General features: G+C 44.7%; 1 protein-coding gene across 4 annotated transcripts in view; it reads right to left on the minus strand.

Moving 5' to 3' along the window:
- Positions 1–18,727, minus strand: part of SNCAIP (synuclein alpha interacting protein) — a 145,820-nt gene extending 127,093 nt beyond the window's left edge. For 2 of the 4 annotated variants that reach the window (XM_057736671.1, XM_057736667.1), the window contains exon 1: positions 17,981–18,133. The gene's annotated coding sequence lies outside the window, so the exon portion shown is untranslated. Of the gene's footprint in view, positions 1–17,980; positions 18,134–18,643 lie in introns of those variants that run through there. The other 2 variants (XM_057736689.1, XM_057736679.1) reach the window with 2 other exon arrangements.
- Between the last annotated feature and the right edge of the window lie 511 nt (positions 18,728–19,238).

A 19,238-nucleotide genomic window follows, 5' to 3' on the forward strand; every position in this document is an offset into this window, starting at 1 on the left:
TTTCTCCAGGTCCTTCAGCTAGTAAATGACTGCGCAAGAACTCAAACCAGGCACTCTGATTCCAGGGTCCTCGCTTTTAACCTTTAATCCCTACTGACAAACCCTCAGCTACGATTACACCACTGGAAGCTTCATTTTTGATTGAAAGAATTCTGAATTATACAACATACTTCCACACTCAATTAATTTTGGACGTAATTTAATAATTTTATGTGTACATTTAATTTTAAATACCTATTTTCAAAAGCCATCACATATTACTCTCTCATGATATGTCTGCTCTTAACTTTGTTTCCTCTCAGGCTATTGCCACATAGTCTGCTTCTGCACCTGGAGAGTTGCTCCTCTCATCCTAATAAACTTGTTGCACCAAAGTTATTAGACTTGTAAGTTGGATAAAGTAAGTTCCACAGCAAGTTCTAAGGAGCACATGCTGGGTTCTATATTCTTCCATCCAGCCAGCCATCCATTCAATATCTCTAGGAATCACTACAATAAATTCCCTTCACTTGATATCTACTCTAGTATAGGTACCTTTTAAATTCTTAATGGTTCTGATAAAATACTGTCCTTATTGGACTCCCTGTAACAAATCTCTTCCCCGATCTTCACTTTTCTGCCACATTCCCTTTCCAAATCATAGCTTGCTTTTGTTTTTCCCCTTTCAAAGAGATAATATATGTAAATAAATTAGCACCTTCCCTGGTCTATAATAAGTGTTTTGTTGACACTATTATTTTTGCTACAGCTATGAGCCAGGCATGAAGCTAAGCACTGGGACTATGGCAGACACGAACGAGACATGGTACCCGACACTGCGGCGCCTGAAATCTAGCGGAGAAGAGTAAACAACTTATCACCACAGTCTTGTAGCAACACCTCACCTGGACTTGGGTGAAGGCAGAGGTGGGGAGGAATGAGCTGACAGAGTAAGAAGGCTGGGAACAGGAGTGGGGAAATTCCCAGGAGACTAATAGACTGGAAATTACAAGAGCTCCACACCATTTAATAAGTCTGGAGAAAGGTAGGGGATCAGTCATGGGACCCAGGAGGCTGGACAAGTGGCAGGACCAAAATCCTAAGGGCTTGTATCAATACGTCATGTTAAGGATTTTGGATTTTATCCACAGGCAATGAGAACCTACTAAAAATTTACTAGCACCGTCACTGATTCAATCAATTAGAAAGATCAGTTTGGTAACCGTGAGATAACTGAGCAGAAAGGGATGGAGCTGGGTTAAGAGGTTGCTGTTGGTAACCGAAGAGAAAGATTTTGACAACCTGAAAAAAGACACTAGAAATGCAAATGGAAAGGAAACAACAATGTTGAAAGTAATTGAATAAATAAGGCAACTTGTTGAGTGTCTGGATGTCCAGAGATACTGGGGGTGGGGGGCTCAAGTGAAGGGAGTGTCATGGACAATCACCTTGGTAATTGGGGCTGCTCACTAAACTAAGAAATTGGGACAGAGCCAAGATTTTGAGGGAGAGGTGATGAGTTTACTTTGAGGGTGTAGACTATGTGAGAGCTGATGAAACATCAAAATGTAGATGAGCGGAAGACAGAGAGGATCTCTAGCCCAGGGCTAGAGATAAAAATTTGGAAGTCACAACACAGGGAAGAGTATAAACCTTGAGCATGGATGACACAAGAATCTATGTAGGGTTATTTATTAATGCCACTTATTGAGAAAGCTACACAGGCTCCCTTTTTCCACACTGGGAAGCAGATCAAGATCTTACTCCAGTTTAACATTATCTCCTGCCATTCCACACCGTGTATCTTACTGTGACGTCACATCAAAATACTTATAATTTCCCAAGTCTGTCAGACCCCAATACCCTTCCCTAAGTTTTCTGCCTCGTGAACATCCGCCCACTTGGCCTTCAACGCTAAAGCAAATGTCACTTCTTTTCTGAGAAGTCCTTGATAATCTCAGTACCTGCCTCCCGATTCCAGGTGGTGTTCATTGCTCCCGTCTCCTTCCTACTATAGCACTTCGTCCGCGCCTCTACTATTGATAGACAGTTTTATCGTCCACGAGATAGAACGCTCAGAGAAGCCAAAGACCGCATCTACACAGGAAAAGGTATCACAGCATGTTTACAAAATGACTGTGTGAAGCACGTATCCTCCATTTCTAAACACCATCCATTACTCTACTTTAAAAAATCTGTGGCTACCTCTGTTTGGCAAGCAGCCACAGAAGGTTCTTTTGGGCATAGTGTGGTATTTTTGGTATGATCTACTAAGAACTTTATTTTATTCCCACATTGCTAGTACGCATGTCGACACAACTGATGTGCTGAAAACAGTGCAATCATTCAGAATAATAATTACTATGAATATACTAGCAGTGAATATGCCACTGTATTTTACTCAAGGCAAAAAAGAGGAAGAGATAAAATCTAAACAGAAGTAGAAGGAAGCAATGGAAGGCTTCACTAGGATCAAGTGCACTCTGATGTAATAATATCTCCTCCAGAAAGGACAATTCGAAGAAAACAAAAAACAAACAGTTGAGAAAGTTTATATTGTTAAGTGCCCAGTATATTAAAGGCATATTCTTTATAAAGAAAGAAGATAGCAACCCTACCCGGGTTTGACTTTAAAGAAAATGCTAAAGAATAAAAAATCCAAATGTTCGAATGACAATATTCCTTCCAGACAGAAGCATTAGCTCTTCTGGAAACAAGATACTTGTTTTTGCCTACTTAGCTCCTTGAACAGAGGGGACAATCTATAAATCCTTATTTGGACGGAGATCAAAAGGTCTTTCAAATTGCTATCCCTCCCTTGACTCTACTTCATTATAAAAGAAAGACATTTCTGAAATTCACTTTCTTTCTAGTTTCTTAGTGAATACTTACAGAATTTTTCCAAGACACTGAAAGATACATCCATATGGTCTGAAATTTCAACAACTATGATAAATTTATTATCAAATGGTAAGACACTGTAGGATGTTTCATTTTTCAAACTGACCACTACGACTTCAGGGAATTCGTTAGTTTTTACGAATTCATTAGTTTGACAAACAGTTTAATGCGTATACTATAAGTTAAAGATGAGATGGCTCCAAATATCACAGAGTGACCTATTTTATGTGACCTAAGAATGAGAATTCTTAGATTGAAGTAAGAAAAATGTGTATGTGCAGAAAACCTGCTACACAAGCATCCTAATGCTGGTCTCTATTCAGCTCTGAGTATAAACAAACAGATCTACCCTCAAGAGTCTGTAAGAAATTCAGTCCTAAGGATGACCCATCTCAAGACTACCAAGAGGGTATAAATGTGAAAATGCTCAGCCCCAGCTCTTACAGTAATGAAGGTGAAGATGCTGAGGCATCCATGATTCAACCCAATTATTATTTAGTGGTCACAAACAGCATGTATTGCATTAGGCATACCTATTTACTCCAAGTAGGTTATGTTTTAATTTACTAAATAACTTTGAAGTTGTAACTTTCTTTTCCAGACATGCTGTGACTGGGTACCTTGTGCAAAGAAACAAGGTCAAAACTCTTTAATTCACTTTTTAGTTCTAGAACTGAAGCACTGTATGACTTTAGCCCTTGATGTCTCTATTTCACTTTTTCCATTTTTAACATCTGCAAGATGATAGTTTTCTTCTCATCTTTTTAAAAATTTTAAACATTGTAGTAACAACAAATATGACAAACAACATTTTGTAATAAAAACAACTGATGATAGTCGTATTTAACCTTGTTGAATACTTACTATGAGCCATTATTTTATTTTTTATTTATTTATTTTTAAAGATTTATTTTATCATTTATTTATTTTTGGCTGCGTTGGGTCTTCGTTGCTGTGCATGGGCTTTCTCCAGTTGCAGCGAGCAGGGGCGACTCTTCACTGCGGTGCGTGGGCTTCTTACTGTGGTGGCTTCTCTTGTTGCAGAGCACTGGTCCTAGGCATGCAGGCTTCAGTAGTTGTGGCACATGGGCTCAGTAGTTGTGACTCACAGGCTCTAGAGCACAGGCTCAGTAGTTGTATGCATGGGCTTAGTTGCTCCGTGGCATGTGGGATCTTCCCGGCCCAGGGCTTGAACCCATGTTCCCTGCATTAGCAGATGGACTCTTAACCACTGCGGCACCAGGGAAGCCCCTCAATCATTGTTTTACATTCTACCTAAATCATGTCGTTTATAATAAACTCTGAAACAGGTAGCCACTTGGGTCAGGTTCCCACAAGGAAGCAGGTGGCACAGTCAAATGCAATCTGAGGATATGTTAATAAAGAGATCTGCAAAGGTATGGGCGGGGTTTGGAGAAACTACAAGAGATGGTGCAGTGTCCTGAGCGGGTAAGACTAAAGGGGAGCAGTTAGCAGTATGAAGTGTCTGGAGGAGGACACGGTTACCAGAATGCAAAACGCAGCCTTAGGGAGATGCCCACGTGCCAGGAGCGATGGCCTGGCAGCTCACAGGGAGGTGAGCTGAAAAGGAGGGAGCCCAGAAATAAGTCGTTTAAACTCTCTCTCTCCGCCTGCTAGCCCATCTCTCGCTGATGCCTCCCACTGGCCAAAGCCGACCTGAAGCCAGAGAACAAAGAAGCCTGCCGATTCCCTTCAAACAGCTCAGCACACAGAGCAGGTTGAGGAAAGAAGAGAGTGGATCGGGTATCCATGATTCCCATTTCATCCCAATCATCTGAAACTTACCTTGAATAAATGAAGGAATCAATAAATATTTGTTAGCAAAAGAAGAAACAACATCAAAATATCAAGAGGTTCAGTAAGCTGCCCCAAATCACACACATCGTAAGAGGCTGAGCCAGGCCGTGTTCTGAGACTCAAATCCACACTCATCACTGGTGTAGCAGTCTGCCTCTATCCACCATGCTTACCCCACATCATTTATAAGCGTGCTATTGGGTGTTTCAGGTGACAGTAAGAATGACAGGAAATAATCACCACTCCCTAGAAGCTTGTAATCTGTGTGCCAGTCTTGTTATCTCACCTATCTCATTACTGTCAAATCTCCCAATTCCCTTCTAGCATCAAAAGTTCTGTAAAAGCAGGTCTTAGGCCTCTTACTACTCCCTCACCTATTCCAACTAGCGCCTGGGCAGTGAAACCTTCCATCCCATGGCATTTTGCTCATCTGCTTGCCAGTATCCTGCTTCAGAGGGATGCTGTGAGTATAAGTAACACACGTTACACGACGGTATCTTTTGAGAAGACAACCCTTTAACCTCTATTTACTGCAATGTTGTAAGCCTTAGGTCTTATATTATTGATACATTTACCTGCAAGACATGTTGAAGGATTCATTTACTAAGCCAACATGTATTGATCATGTAGTATGTAACTGAAATTGTGCCAGGTACTTGCACAGACTAAGAAAACATTCTTACCAAAATAAACAAGCGGCTTTCTAAAGGAATCAGTCAATAATCATCCGGAGGGACGTTTAAAGTGTGTTAATCACCAAGAGAGGTCATGGGTCATGGGCACATATCCTGGAGTGCAGTCAGGATCCTGCCCCTCAGCAGCACCCTCCCCTTCTCTCCCCAAGTTGTTCTGAGTTTGGATATAGGAAAAAATCCTGTAATCAGCACAAGCCATCCAAAAGCTGATATTGTTCCTCAACACAATTAAGTATTCCGCTATTTTCCATCTTTTAGGAAGGGCCTCTGCTTTGAAATATCAGCCCTGTGTACAAGGGCCTGCCTCAAATAGATCAAATAGAAATTTGTCCCTGTGGGTTTTTTCTTAGTTCTGCTTTTGAGCTTCAGGCGGCCACTCTTTCATGCCTGACCCTGACTGAAATAGCACATAGAAATCTTTCGTCTTTTCCAGGGACAAGTGAGCTGGCATAGCTACTCCCTTTCATGCTGTGCGAGCATTAGCTTTGCATTTTTAAAAACTATTGTACAATGTGTCACGCAGTGAGGTCTGCCAAAGGGAGGGGAAGGGAAAAAAGAATAGCAGAGTCGATTTCCTACATGCAAGTTTTAATGATTTTGGAAAACCATCAACCTGGATTAAATTTTGATACTAATTTGACAGTTTCCCACTAATGGCAAGAATGCAAAACCACCAATTAGCCTCGTGATAATTATACATTAAAGAACAATCTATTTTCTTGATAATTCTAACAAATGGACAAATTCATTTGATTAAAAACTCAAATACTTGAAGCTTATTTCACCCAAGAGCTCTAGGTAAAATCACTCTTTCAAACATCCTCCAAATGTTTACTTAGGTGCACATACCTGGGTTTTCTGTTGCCAACAAAAGCTCTGAGTATGCAGGACTTCTGCTGCATGAAATGCATTTACATACATTATGAAAAGAAACAAAGAAGAATCGATCAAGTCCGTTAGTGGGAGAAGCTTATATCCCTCTTCTTACCACATCAATCTGTAACTTGTGAAGAGCTCTGCTATTTCCTAGCAACACAAGTAAACACTGTGCTACATCCAGTGCCCGAGATTTGTAACCATGTTAATCTGCAAGTACTCAACTTAATTAAAGATGAGACTTTTAAATTGTATTTTTAGTGCACAACAGTGCTAAATTATGATGATCAGGGGCTAAGTGTACTTATGCCTGCAAAACTTGGGGAATGAAAATGAATCATTTATTTCCATCTCGATATGACTGCTCTTCTTTGAGGCGTTTTTTCTCTGAGTTCACGGGCCTCAGAGTTCATTGGAACTGTATGGCTAAAACACAGCTTGGAGACCTCATTTATGAAAATTCCTTTAAACCTTTCACCACTTTGACAAATCCAGTCCAAGTTCACTGAGCCAATTCAAAAGTAGCTCTCAGCCTTTTTATAGGTTTTCAATTACACCAACACAGCACACCAGAGCCGTCACGTTGGACGAAGGACAGTGCACATACAGAGAGGCACGAGTTCTTTTTAAGAGACTCACAGGAAAGCAGCTTTCCCAAAACTGCAGCCAACAGATGAAAAGCACTGTCTGTCTTGAACCATCCTTGACTTATTAAAAAGAGATCTTCAAGCTACTTAAACATGGTTAGTGTTTGGTTATCTACAATAGCATGTATGCTACGATTTTTCTAGCTTTTTAGAATTTACTCTGCAAGAGTATTGGCAGCTACTTTGCCCTCCAACTGTTCCAAATAGTTTTTCTGAGGAATTGTTCAAAACATTCTCTAGACTTCATTCATCCTCCTCCTACATAACGTGTGACAGCAGGATTTACTTTTCCCGGTATGTACTCTGAGAAACAAAAACCTCAAGCAGGTCAACGAGCTTTCCAGGTCGAAAATGGGAACTGAGAAACAGAGGTTAGGCCTAATTACACTTTCTATTTCAGTGGACACTTTGAGTGGGCCTGAGGTAACCATACTCTTTTCTGAGATGAGAAACCCTTCTTAAAATGCTTATATGACTTAACAGATCAAACACTAATATTTTCTCCCATTTTCAAACTCTGAATTTATTGGAATGTGTGGTTAGTATGGTTTTGTGGCAGTACCAACCTCTGAGACTTGGCTGAATGAATTATTTTCAGTGGCATTTATCATTAGGGGTAAAGTAAACAAGCAAGCACATGCACATTAGTTGGTTAGGAGAACTTGCAAAATTTAAATACTGTATGTGCAAAGGCAAACTGACTCAGGCTATAAATCTCCCATTCTCTCAGGGGGAGTAGTGATGACTCTAAAACCACTGGAAACATAGAGAAAGCTCATCATTATGACTCTCACAGCTCCCTGATGCAGGCTATTCCTTCTTTGTATATTTAATGTTCTGGATGTCAGCTGGCTTTCTCTGTCATCTCAGTAGGGGGCTTGTCCAGCAGATGAGTTTTGTGTTGGTGTTCGGTCTGCCCTGCTTCCCCCCACCCCCCGCCCCGTTAAATAAGACCATTACAATTTAACATGCTGGACGGCAGATAAGTTCCCCTAGTATTCAACAGGAGAGGAGGTGAAGCTTCAAGCTAAATGAGACACATGGGAGCTCAGCCCAATTCTAGGCTAGAATGTCCCTTTGAACCGTAAAGGCCCCCTGTCCATTCTGTCTGACTCAAATGCGGTTCTGAGGCACCAGACGTAACTGGGGATTGAAAGGCAGGAGCCAAGGCTGGGGAGGTGAGGCCCCCCATAACAATCCCTTCAGGTCCTGAGGTTACAAATAACCCTCCCCCATCCTTTAATGCATTCAATGTCCCAAATGCCAACTGTGGGCTTCCTAAACACTGCACTCTATTCCAGGGACAGAAAGATGATCAGCACGTTACCTGCCCGCAAGAGCGCAGACAGCTGAATATGACACCTCCCGCAGGGGCGACAGCAGAGGTGTAAGCTACGTGCTGGGAGAAAGAGGTGGCAGTGGCTGAGTCTGCCCTTGGGAGTCCCAGGGCCTCCTCAGAGCCTAAGCCTTGCAGGCCAGCACAGGAGCTACCAGCCACGCATCGCGAGTGAACACGGTAAGCGTGGCTGGTCGGAGTTAAGAATAAAATACGCCCAACGATGCTCAATATCTTATAATCTATAACGGAAGAGAATGTAAAAAAAGAATATATATACATGTATATATATGTGTGTGTAACTGAATCACTTCCCTATACACCTGAAACTAACACAGCATTGTAAATCAACCATATTTCAATAAAAATTTTAAAACATTAAAAAAATAAAATACACCCAAATTTCAAAGAGTTTGGGAAAAAAAAAGAATGCAAAGAATCTGGTTAATGACTTTTTAAAATACGGGTCACACAGGGAAATGCCAATATTCTGGATATCCTGGGTTAAGCAAAACATTATTAACATTAATTTCACCTGTTTCCTTCTACTTTTCTTACTCTGCCGACTGGAAAATCTGAAATGACTTACAGTGCTTGCATCCATGGATCCTATTATTTCTAGCAGACAGCTCTGGTCACAAGCAGACACTTGGGGAGAAAACCCAGGAGGCTGTAAATTGGGGCCAGGTGGGTGAAGGGAGAAGTGGCCGTGGAATCAGAGAAGAGGGACACACAGGAGCCCAAGAGGGGCTACAAAGAAGGGAGCAGAGGCTGATGGTGTGTTTGCTCCCTGAAGAGCACTTACACGCTAGACTCATTTGCCGCAGGGAGACTGCAAGGTGAAGGCCAAAACGAGGACAAGAGTCACGTCACCAGCAACTGCGAAGCAGCCTGTGGTTTACAGGGAGCCATGCTCTGCCGGGACCAGACCAGCCTTGTCTGCACTTCGTCTCCTAGCTTGTCGTCTGGGCTCTCCGCCTTCTCACCTGCAAAGGGGGGCCTGAGAGGAGCTGCTCTGCTCGTGTGTCCCTCTTCCTCTGTGGACCAAGTCTCTGCAAAGCTGGGGCTCTCTAAACACCCTGAGGGAGGGCGGAAAGGACTAGAGAAGTAGACATGCTTGGGACTAGAGTTTTGAAGCTGCAAAGAACGAAATGAATCCTTTCTACTTCCTTTTTCATCCAACTTACCAACTTCAGATTCTTTGTCAGCCCCCTTCTCGGCTAGACGTGAGCCACACGGAAACACCAAGAGCTCAGGAACCACACCTGTGTGCTGCTGCGCCCACGGCTCCAAGCGGAGCCCAGCCAACAGGGGCCCAGAATAAACGTCTGTGGGTGGGTTCAAATGGAGCACGTGCAGCCATTTGTGTTGCTGAGGATCTACTGAGTCAAAGTTTCCACGTGGGTAAACGGCACTCAGCACCAAGTGAGGCGCTCAGCCAGGAATGGTCCAGCAGTCGTGCTGCATCTCTCTAGGGATGTTATCTGCTCTGCGTGGCAGGGAAAGGGAGCTGAGATCTTCCCAGCCCTCGTCTGCTCAGGAACTGGAAACACTCCAGGAGGCTTCTTCTGCAGAAGCAGCCAACTGACCCACTTTCAACAGGCAAGTTGAAGGCTGGGAGAAGTCAGGACTGACAGAGGCTGGGAGTCTCCCTGGCTGGGTTTTATGCCTCTCGTGCTAAGAAGAATGGGTGTGCAGGCCACGTGAAGAAGCACTGATGCAGATCTGGGTTCTGCATTTAATTCCATGCTCACCACTTGGCAGCTGGGAGATGAGTAAGTTCCTTCTCTGAACTTCACTCTCCAGAGCTTAAAACAGGGCTCATCATGCACGTATTAGGGGCTGGTTGGCCACGATGTGCTTTTCAGAAAAGACTGGCACATGCTGATCATGATAAATGGTTACATGTGATACACAGTAAACACTCAACAATGGCTGTTACCATTCTTCCAGATTACAGCTTGTAAGCAAGGTTTTTAACCTGGAGCCCATGGAGCCCCAGGAAATCCACAGATGGAAACTCTTGAAATCAGATACAAAGCGGTGTGTGTGTGAGTGTGCACATCTTTTTTCTCTAAGTAAAGAATCCATAGCTTTCATCAGAGCCTCAAAAGGCTCTCAGACTGAAAACATGTTAAGAAACATTCTTAAGCTTCTGTGACTTCCAAAGTGTTTAGCTCATTTTGTGTATCTTTGGTATAACTTTCTGTGTGATTCTCAGAACTAAGCCTCTTCCATGCCTGTTCAAGAGGCCTACCTTTTGCACACAGCAGTACAACCTCTGTAAGAGGCCTTTATTATGTGGCAACAGTAGAATCACAAGAACATGATTGGAATTTCTAAGGTAGAAATTCATCTTAATTTCAACTACATATAGTACTGGTGTCCTTACCTCTTTAAACATATTTTTCCAGTGTTTTTGACATAATTGATGGCCAAGGGAGGCAGCTGGAATGTTTTACTCTTAGGAAGTGGTCACTTCATTTTAGAACAACAACAAAAATATCATAATGGATGACTTGGAAGAGCCCAATCAGAGATGAGGTCTTCTCCTCAACAACCCAGATGAGTGTCTGGCAGCTCTGCATCTCCAGGAAGAGGGAGCTTAGTGGTGAGCAAGCTGCTTCCACTCTTTAAATCTTACCTTTCTCATATGGAGAAAAAGGATGATAATGTAATAGCTCCTTCCTGGGGCTGCTGTGAGGATTCACTAAGAATAATCGTACAGTATCTGGTAAGTACCCAACACAGAGTAAGCACCTCAGATATTAACTATTACATATCCTCTTATTGTAGGAAGAAAAATTATTCCTCATCTGATCTCTGAGCCACAGATTCTAGCCTAGAGACTAACTTTGGGCCACTGATATTTTTCCGCCTCTTTCTGAAGGTAGCTCTCAGTGACCAAGTAGGAAACAAGCAGTTGGGAGAACTGCTGCAAAAAAGTGTCTGAGCAGCAATTTCAAAGGGAACTTGTCTTCATGTCCAATGTTCTGAGATGTAAATATGAGAATCAAATTCAAGGAAATAGAGTAAACCTAAAAAATCACCTTAAACCCTGAAGATTAACAATTCAGTACACACATTTCATTCATTCATTTAAAAATTATTGTGCATCTGTGATGTGAGAGGTGCTGTACTAAGCACAGGAATATACAAAGATGAGGAAGCACAATGCCTCACTCGAGACATTCAGAGCAGCAGCAGAGACAGACAAGTATACCCAGCACTGCACCATGGGGTCAAGTCCGCGGCAGGGGTTGGGTAGGAAGGGTTATTCGGCAAAGGTTTCTTGAAAGAGTAACACTTGGGCTGTGTCTAGAAGGAGGAGTAGATGTTCACTAGGTCAAGAAAAGAGAAACAATATTCCACCGAGACAACAGCACATGTAAAAGCATGAAAATGAGGGAGAAAATGGACATGTGGTGACCTTAATGTGAGAGGGGTCAGCACAGCATGGGGATTATGTGGGCAGCTAAAAGAAGTCTGCTGCACACCCTCACTGCCATCCATCTGCTGTGTCCACCAGGAAGCAGGGCACACATCACGGGGTATCCTGGAATGCATGGTCAAGAGCTTAGACGTCTTCCCCAGGGCTATGAAGTTGTGAATGGTTCTTTTTCTTTTTCTTGAGATACAGTTGGCATATAACATTGTGTTAGTTTCAGGCACACAATATAATGATTTGATATTTGTATATATTATGAAATGATCACCACAATAAGTCTAGTTAACATCTATCACCATACATAGATACAACTTTTTTCTTATGTTGAGAACTTTTAAGACCCATTTTCTTGGCAACTTTCACATATGCAATATGCTCTTATTAACTATAGCTACCATGCTGTATATTATACCCCCATGACTTACTTATTTTCCAGCTGGAAATTTGTACATTTTGACCATGGAATGATTCAGTTTTAACTACTTATTCTTTAGAAGGAGCTCTCAGGCAGTGGTGAGTAGGATGGCCTGGCAGGGAGAGACTGGAGGCAGTACTTTAGAGGTGACTTGTGAGGAGTGAAACGGAGGGTCTAAACTAACACAGGGAAAAAGAGTAAGATTGAGAGATGGAACAGGAGGCCCTGGTGATGGATTAGGTGGAGGCGGAAAGGGAGACGGTCAGACCAGGACCATTCCCAGGTTTATGGCTAGGTGGCTTAGCGAGATATGCTATGACCTCCAGGGAAAACAGATGGAACAACAGATATCTGCTGTTTCTGCCTGCACAGCCTCCACTCTTCAGTATTTTCTCTTTAAAAGCCACCCATTTCCTGCTCTCAGGTCATTCAGTTTAGGATGGCTTTGCTGACCACCCTCCCATGCACCTCTCCCACCCCCCACCCACTCCTCACACAGACTCCTTCCCATTCCCGAGGGCTCCAGGACTGGGCCCATCATCAAGGTGGAGCCTAGTAGCATGTTCCCAATCCCTGGCCATAGGAACTGGTTCAGGCATGAGCATATGATCAAAGTGGTCTACTCAGAATTAATCCTGAATTATTCTCTTTTCCCGCAGGAATTAAATCTAAAGCTGCTGATGAACATTTCACCACCATGAAGAAGATGGAAAATCAGAATTGGATGCCTCCCGAACTTTTCCAATACAGGAGCCAGGATATGCCCCTTCCTACCTGAACACTGGATTTCTGTGACTTGCTGCTAAGAGTCCTGACAAATACAAAAAGTAAAGACAATTGTGTTTCAAAAAACAAACAAAAAAACCCCCCAGTCTATTTTTGTAAGCGGTGGGTTATAAAAACCTATATTACTGTGACACTAGCACCTTAAAACATTTAGATCTACAAAAGGCATTTAGGGACTTTATAGCAAATTCTTTCGTGAATAATGAAAGGCCAGACCAGACTGCTTTAGAAAATGTTAGTGCAGCAGACAACAGCACACCACATTCACTCATTAACACCTACTGAATATCTTCAGGGTTCTTAGACTTGTGCAACAGAAACTAGAAAAATGTATGCTCGGGTTTGAGCTGGTCCATCCAAGGCCCTTCCATAAAGAGCAGCTGTGTGTGCTGTTGAGCCTAATTGTGTGATGTGAACGAGGCCAGGTGTTTCAGGCTGGCCCAACATCTGCACTGGATGGTAAGGACGCCACCCGAATTTCAGACTAGCCACCTATAAAACAAGGCGGGCGAAGCAGCACCTTGACTGAGCCCTCAGGAGAAAGATGGAACAGAACGTGTTTTGCATTCCTTTCCCCTCTAATAAAACGTCCACTGACGTTTATGGAGGAGTCTGGATGACACATTGTGTCGGCTCTCTCCTTTCTCTACTCTCCCTCCACGAGAAAACCCTGCCACTAGCATGGGTTTAACTGTCCTTAATGCGCTGACATCTCTATGTAAATGTGCCTAAATTGTCACCTCCTACCCCGCCTGCTTCCCAGTTGCTAGGCCCAAATAAATCTTCAATGTTCATCTTTGGTGGATGTTTGCTGGTTTTGCCACCCTGTGTCCAACTGACAGCAGTTCTTCCATGTCCTTTGAGGAAGCACCCACCTAATTCCGATCTTGCGCTGCCTTAGCGAGGCTGTCAATCAAGGCTTCTGGCTCAGCAGGGTGCCTGCCACTCAAACTAGGCCAAAGGAGTTCTCTTTCCTGCTTTGCTAAGTCCAAGGGCAGAGCCTTCCAAGGGCAGACCTCCAGCTGCGTGCCTCAGGAAAAAGAACTTTAGTTCCTACTCCCTAGTCCCCCAGAGTAGTTTTGTTTTTATCCTGAGAGTGGTTCTGACTTCCCTTTGACCCTTAGGATATCTTCCAGGTTGCATTTTGTTTTCTGTTGCTTTACAACTAGAGAAACTTAACTATATACAATCCACTAGGATTTAAACACTAAGCAACAGTAACATTCATAGCATACTCTGCAGCTGATAAAGTACTTTCACAATCAATTTATCTCTTTTAATCAGCCTTCTTGGAACTGAATTTTTCTCCTCCCCCCAAATAAATCACTTATTGATTTCTCTATTTCTCACAACAGCATAATCACTCTTTCAGTCACTTAAGCTTTTTTAAATCTCAGAATGATTCTGACTCTAGGCTTTCACTAACCTTCTATAATCAGTCACCTAATCCTGAATATGGGATCTCCCAGATTGATCCCTCCCTTTCCATTCTCTCTGCCTCCACCTTTGTCAGAGCCTTTCTTGCCTCCCAGCAAACAAGGGATTGCAGACTCTGCTACCAGCCTACTGCCTCCAAACCATCCTAATGCCTCTGGAAGTAGATACGGCTAAAATTTTATTATCATTGTCACTCCTCTTCTAGCTGTGGTTTACAGAACAAAGACTACAGGACAATGATTTATAGGGCAATTCCCTAACCTCAATTCTGGACTGTATCTAAGAACACTGTCTTACAGTACACTATCCCTCAGCACTAAACATTTGCTAGAACAAGTGTTTTCATACCCGTACTAGATTGAAAAAAAAAAAACAACTACAATTTTTTGCAGCTCCCTCTGACTGTAGTGCAATCTTTGAATGGAATCTGGGGCAACCTTGTGATCTGATCTGGCCAACGGGAAGGCAGCAAGTATAATACGGTACAAGCAGAGGCTTAAAAGTCACCTTGAATTGGTGTTTCTCTCTTTTGCTGCTCTTGGAACATTGTTTGTCTGCCATGTAAAGAAGCCCAGGCTAGTCAGCTGGAGAATGGGAGGCACATGTCTCAGTCACCTGTTAACCTGACCTAATAACTGCCAGACATAAATGAAGCCATCCTAGCTCATCCGAACTAGCAGCTGACTGAAGATAACTGAGGAACTCAAGCAAGACCAGCAGAAGAACCACCTAGCTGAACCCAATCTGAACTGCCAACCACAGAATCACAAGCTACAGAGTCATTTTAAGCAACTACATTTGGGGGTGATTTGTTACACAGCAATGGATAAGTGATAAAACATCTAAGCTGATTTGGTTACTTTCTCCTCAGAATTCCCTTCCAATTACTATTCAGTGTTTTGGGTACTCAATCATAAAATATCTTCTTTCATGTTTTGTAGCATCAAATTTTTCATGTGTCCTATTTCCCCTGTGTAAGTTCCTTATGAAGAGACTCTGCATTTTATATTTTTATATCCCATGAATGTACAAAGTGTATACACAGTGACTATTTGGGAATCAATATACTTTTCCAGGGCCCAGCCATCAATCATATCAATTAACATTAATCATTTCAACACATATTATTGATCATTAATTTTAAAAACTTAAAAAAGAGTTGATAAGATACAAACCATAAAATAAGAAATCTAGTTATCTAACCTATATAAAGCAAAAAAAAATCATGAATAGTGTATATCATATTAGTAACCATTTCATTGATTCATCTTCAGAAAATTAACTCATAAGTGGGATCCACACACCAATCTAAGGGGCACAGGGAAACAAGTATATAAAGGTAGAAGTTTCACAGAAGCAAATGTTTGATTTTCACCAGGAAATTATTTTTCTCCCAAGACACTTTATTTCTCCTATGTGGTTTGCAACCCTAATCTGACAGACTGCCAAAAACAAGCCTTCTCTTCTAAGAGTGTCACTGATTCTCTTGTTGCTCTTCAATTGGATTTTGCATTTAAAAGAGAAATTCCCTTGTGTTTCTTATAATGATGTACCCGCTCCTTGGGAGATTTCCTCTTTTGACAAGAAATGCCTTCAATCTGGCAAGAAAAATGGCTCCAGGCTTTGTCTGATAATATCAAAGATCATTTGTTTGTATTAGATGTTTATGTGGGTTTCCCTCCTCTTAAGAGCCTTAAAGTACTGCTACAATTCCTTCCAAGACAACAGCGCACACAAAGTTTCTTGGCCTCTGTTCTTCATTTCCACTGTACACGTGCACAAGAACAACTACTTGGAAGTTGAAAAGCTGTGACATAGTAGACAGAGAAATGAATTTGCTTTAGTGCCTTCCTTTTGGATGTCAATACACAGTAAATGTCAAATTAGTAAATGCAGCATCATTTCAAATCTACCATATTGTAACCTCTCCTCGTGAAATGCTTGCTATAAATAAAATGAAGTTTATGTTCAAAATTGTATAGCTTATTTTTTATATTTTATTTCTAACTGAGATGTCCAAAGAACCTTAAGAGAAGCACCATCTTTTTCTTTCTGTTTCTAGACCTGGAACTCCTACATATTTGGGTATGGGTAATCTTCAGTTAATACTGCCTCACAGAGAGACTTCTGCGATGGTGAAGAAAATGTCACACCTCTTCAAACAGTCTTAAGGACTAAGCATGTCTCCCTAAACTCTAACCAGGCTGAATGTAATTTAACATTGAGATGCATCAGAAATACCCAACAGACATTCTCTCCCAGATGTGAACATATTAGCATACTGCTTTCCTACACCTTGTCCTCTTTGCCTTTTAAAATTTCAATATGTACAAATGAAATACAGATTTCAACCCATTTCCCAACTGGGACATCTGCTCCATAATAAAAGAAATAGGTTTTTTGCCTTCCTGCAGATTCAGCAAGGAAAGCCATGCTTGAAAATGACGTGTTTAGAGTGACACCTTGGAGAACTGACATACTCTGCACACATGTAATCCTCATAAACCTCCCCAGACAGCCCTTATTTCATTTTGCAAACTGCACCCTGGCTGGGCTCCACAGCACGTGGTGTGTGGTGAGACTGTCCTGCAGTGGTTCTCCCTCCCCCTGGGCTCTTTGATGGACACTTGTCAGTAATAGCCAAGACGAGTGCGGCCCAGCCACCAGCAAGTGAAAAACGGCCACCGACAGTAAGCTTCCTTAATTAACTTTCCCAAGGAAAGCCTGTTCCCACAGGAAAAAACACCACGTTTCCCCCCTCCTAGCGGTCCATTGAAAATGAGCAACAATGCTGTTGCCTTTTTGTTTCCTAAAGACTTTCTTCCCTGCAAGCAGTAGCGTGTTCCTCAAAGAATGCTAGTATTTCCTGTGGAAACTGTATGGCTGCCAGTAATGGCTCATAATTTTCCCTCTTTTCTTTTCGTACAAATGAAATAAACAAAACGGGGCTTCTGACAATAGCCAAAATGCCAGTTCACCTCACTTACCACCTGCAGATGAAAGTCATCACCACGAAAGGAGGCCAGGAGAAAAACTGACGCGGACGAGCCTGGGACGCAGGACAGCGCCCGAGGGTGGCGGTCGGAGCCCGGGCTGGACGCAACAGCCAGTGGGCGCGGTGCCGATGAGCGAGGGGCTCCCCTTGGGCCGTGGCAACCCCAAGCGTCCCTCTTTTGCGATTGCTGTTATTGTTGCTGGTACCGTTGCTGTTACTATTACTTCGCCCCTCGTCATCTCAGCTCTTAGGAGCCGCGGCACTGCCCATCCCTGCCTCCAATACGATCCCAGGTGGCCGCAAGAATAATAACCACACGAAACCGGCACATGAAAAGAACAATCCTTTGGAAATTGAGGTGGGGACTGTTCCCCCTTCCCGCAAGCAGAGCAGCCCCGCTTGGCAGCCTCCGCCGCCGTTACTATAGAGACCTCCCCCCACCCCCCACCCCCCACCCCCCAAACCCCTTCTGCAGAGGCACCGCCGCTACTCGAGCAGCCGGGACTCGCGGCACAAAGGGGGCCGGGGGCTCCGGGGGAGCCGGGGCGACACTCGCCCGGGTCGCCCGGTGCAAACTTGGAAAGGCTCAGCCGCCCGCGCCGCCGCCCCCCGCCTCCCCGCGTCGCCCGCCCGGAACCTGGACTCACCGGGGGCGCCCGGCGCTGCGGCGGCTCGGAAGCGCTGACCGACGGACGGATGGACGGATGGACGGCGGCGGCGGGAGCAGGAACCGCCGCAGCCGGAGCAGGCGGGCGGCGGAGGCGCTGCCGCGGCCCCGCTACGTCACAATGCGGCCGGGCCTCCGGCGCCGCTCCCCGGGCCCCCCAGACGGGAGCGCGCGGGCGGGGGCAGCCCCGGAGCGGCGGGCGCGGAGCCGGCGCGGAGGGACGCGGAGCGCGGCGCGGGCGCACCGCCGGGACGCGGGCGCGGCCACGGCCACCGCCGCCCGGGCTGCCGGAGCCGCCGCGCCCTCCCGCCGCCGAGCGCCCGGCGCCCGCCCCCCGGCCCGCGAGCCCTGCTCCGCCTGGCTGACGGCGACCCTCCCCGCGGCGCCCCCCGCGCGGCCCACGCCCCGGCCCAGCCGCCTCCTCGCCCCCGACCCCCGCCCGCCCGCCCTCCAGCCCGTGGCGGTCCGCGAACCTGCTCTTTCTTCTTTACCTTTGGCTCTGGTACCTCTGCTGCCTTTGCCACTCCTCAACTGGCTTTCTCCTCTCCTCCCCTCCTACTTTTTGCCCCCGCTTCCCCCTTTCTCCTCCGCCCCCCACCCGCGCTTGGCGCCCTCTCCCCGCGGAGATGAAATCGCCCCTCACCGTGATCCCTGCGTCAACGGCTGCCACCTCATGGGTCCCCAAACCATTCCAGGGTTCCAGCTTCAGCCGGGAAAAGACTCGCGGAGGGGGGGAAACGGAACATGGGCACGGTCCTGGGAAACCGCTGTGCTTCGGGAGCCCTTGGCAGGGTATGGTGCGTTGGCACAGTCCTCAGCCCCCCAATCCTCCCCCCCCCCACACCCCCTCCCGCACGCCAGGCTCGCCCACCCTCGAGGACGTCGCCAAGGAGGGAAGGGCAAGGGGGCTTTGCCCAGAATGTTTTGTGCTCAAGTTGCGGGTGGTTGATGGAGGAGACTTTGGTCCAAACCGAGGCTTTTTAATTCAACATTTAATACACCAACGGCCCAGCAGTCGTACTAACTTTACTCTTAGCGTCTCTTTCTTAATTGGGAGGGGGTGGGGAGCTGCGGGATGAAGCATCGACAAGTCAGCCGTGGTGACTGACTCTTTCCTTCCTTATTTCCCAAATGGACTCAGGAAGAGTGGAAGCATTTATGCTAACGTTGGCTCCCGATCATCTCGCCCTTTGGAAAGCTTTAAATGGTTTTTAAGAAATCACTTTCCCGGGAGAGCT

Source organism: Hippopotamus amphibius, chromosome 1 (genome assembly GCF_030028045.1).
Source record: "Hippopotamus amphibius kiboko isolate mHipAmp2 chromosome 1, mHipAmp2.hap2, whole genome shotgun sequence".
In the NCBI taxonomy this organism is placed as follows: Eukaryota; Metazoa; Chordata; class Mammalia; order Artiodactyla; family Hippopotamidae; genus Hippopotamus; species Hippopotamus amphibius.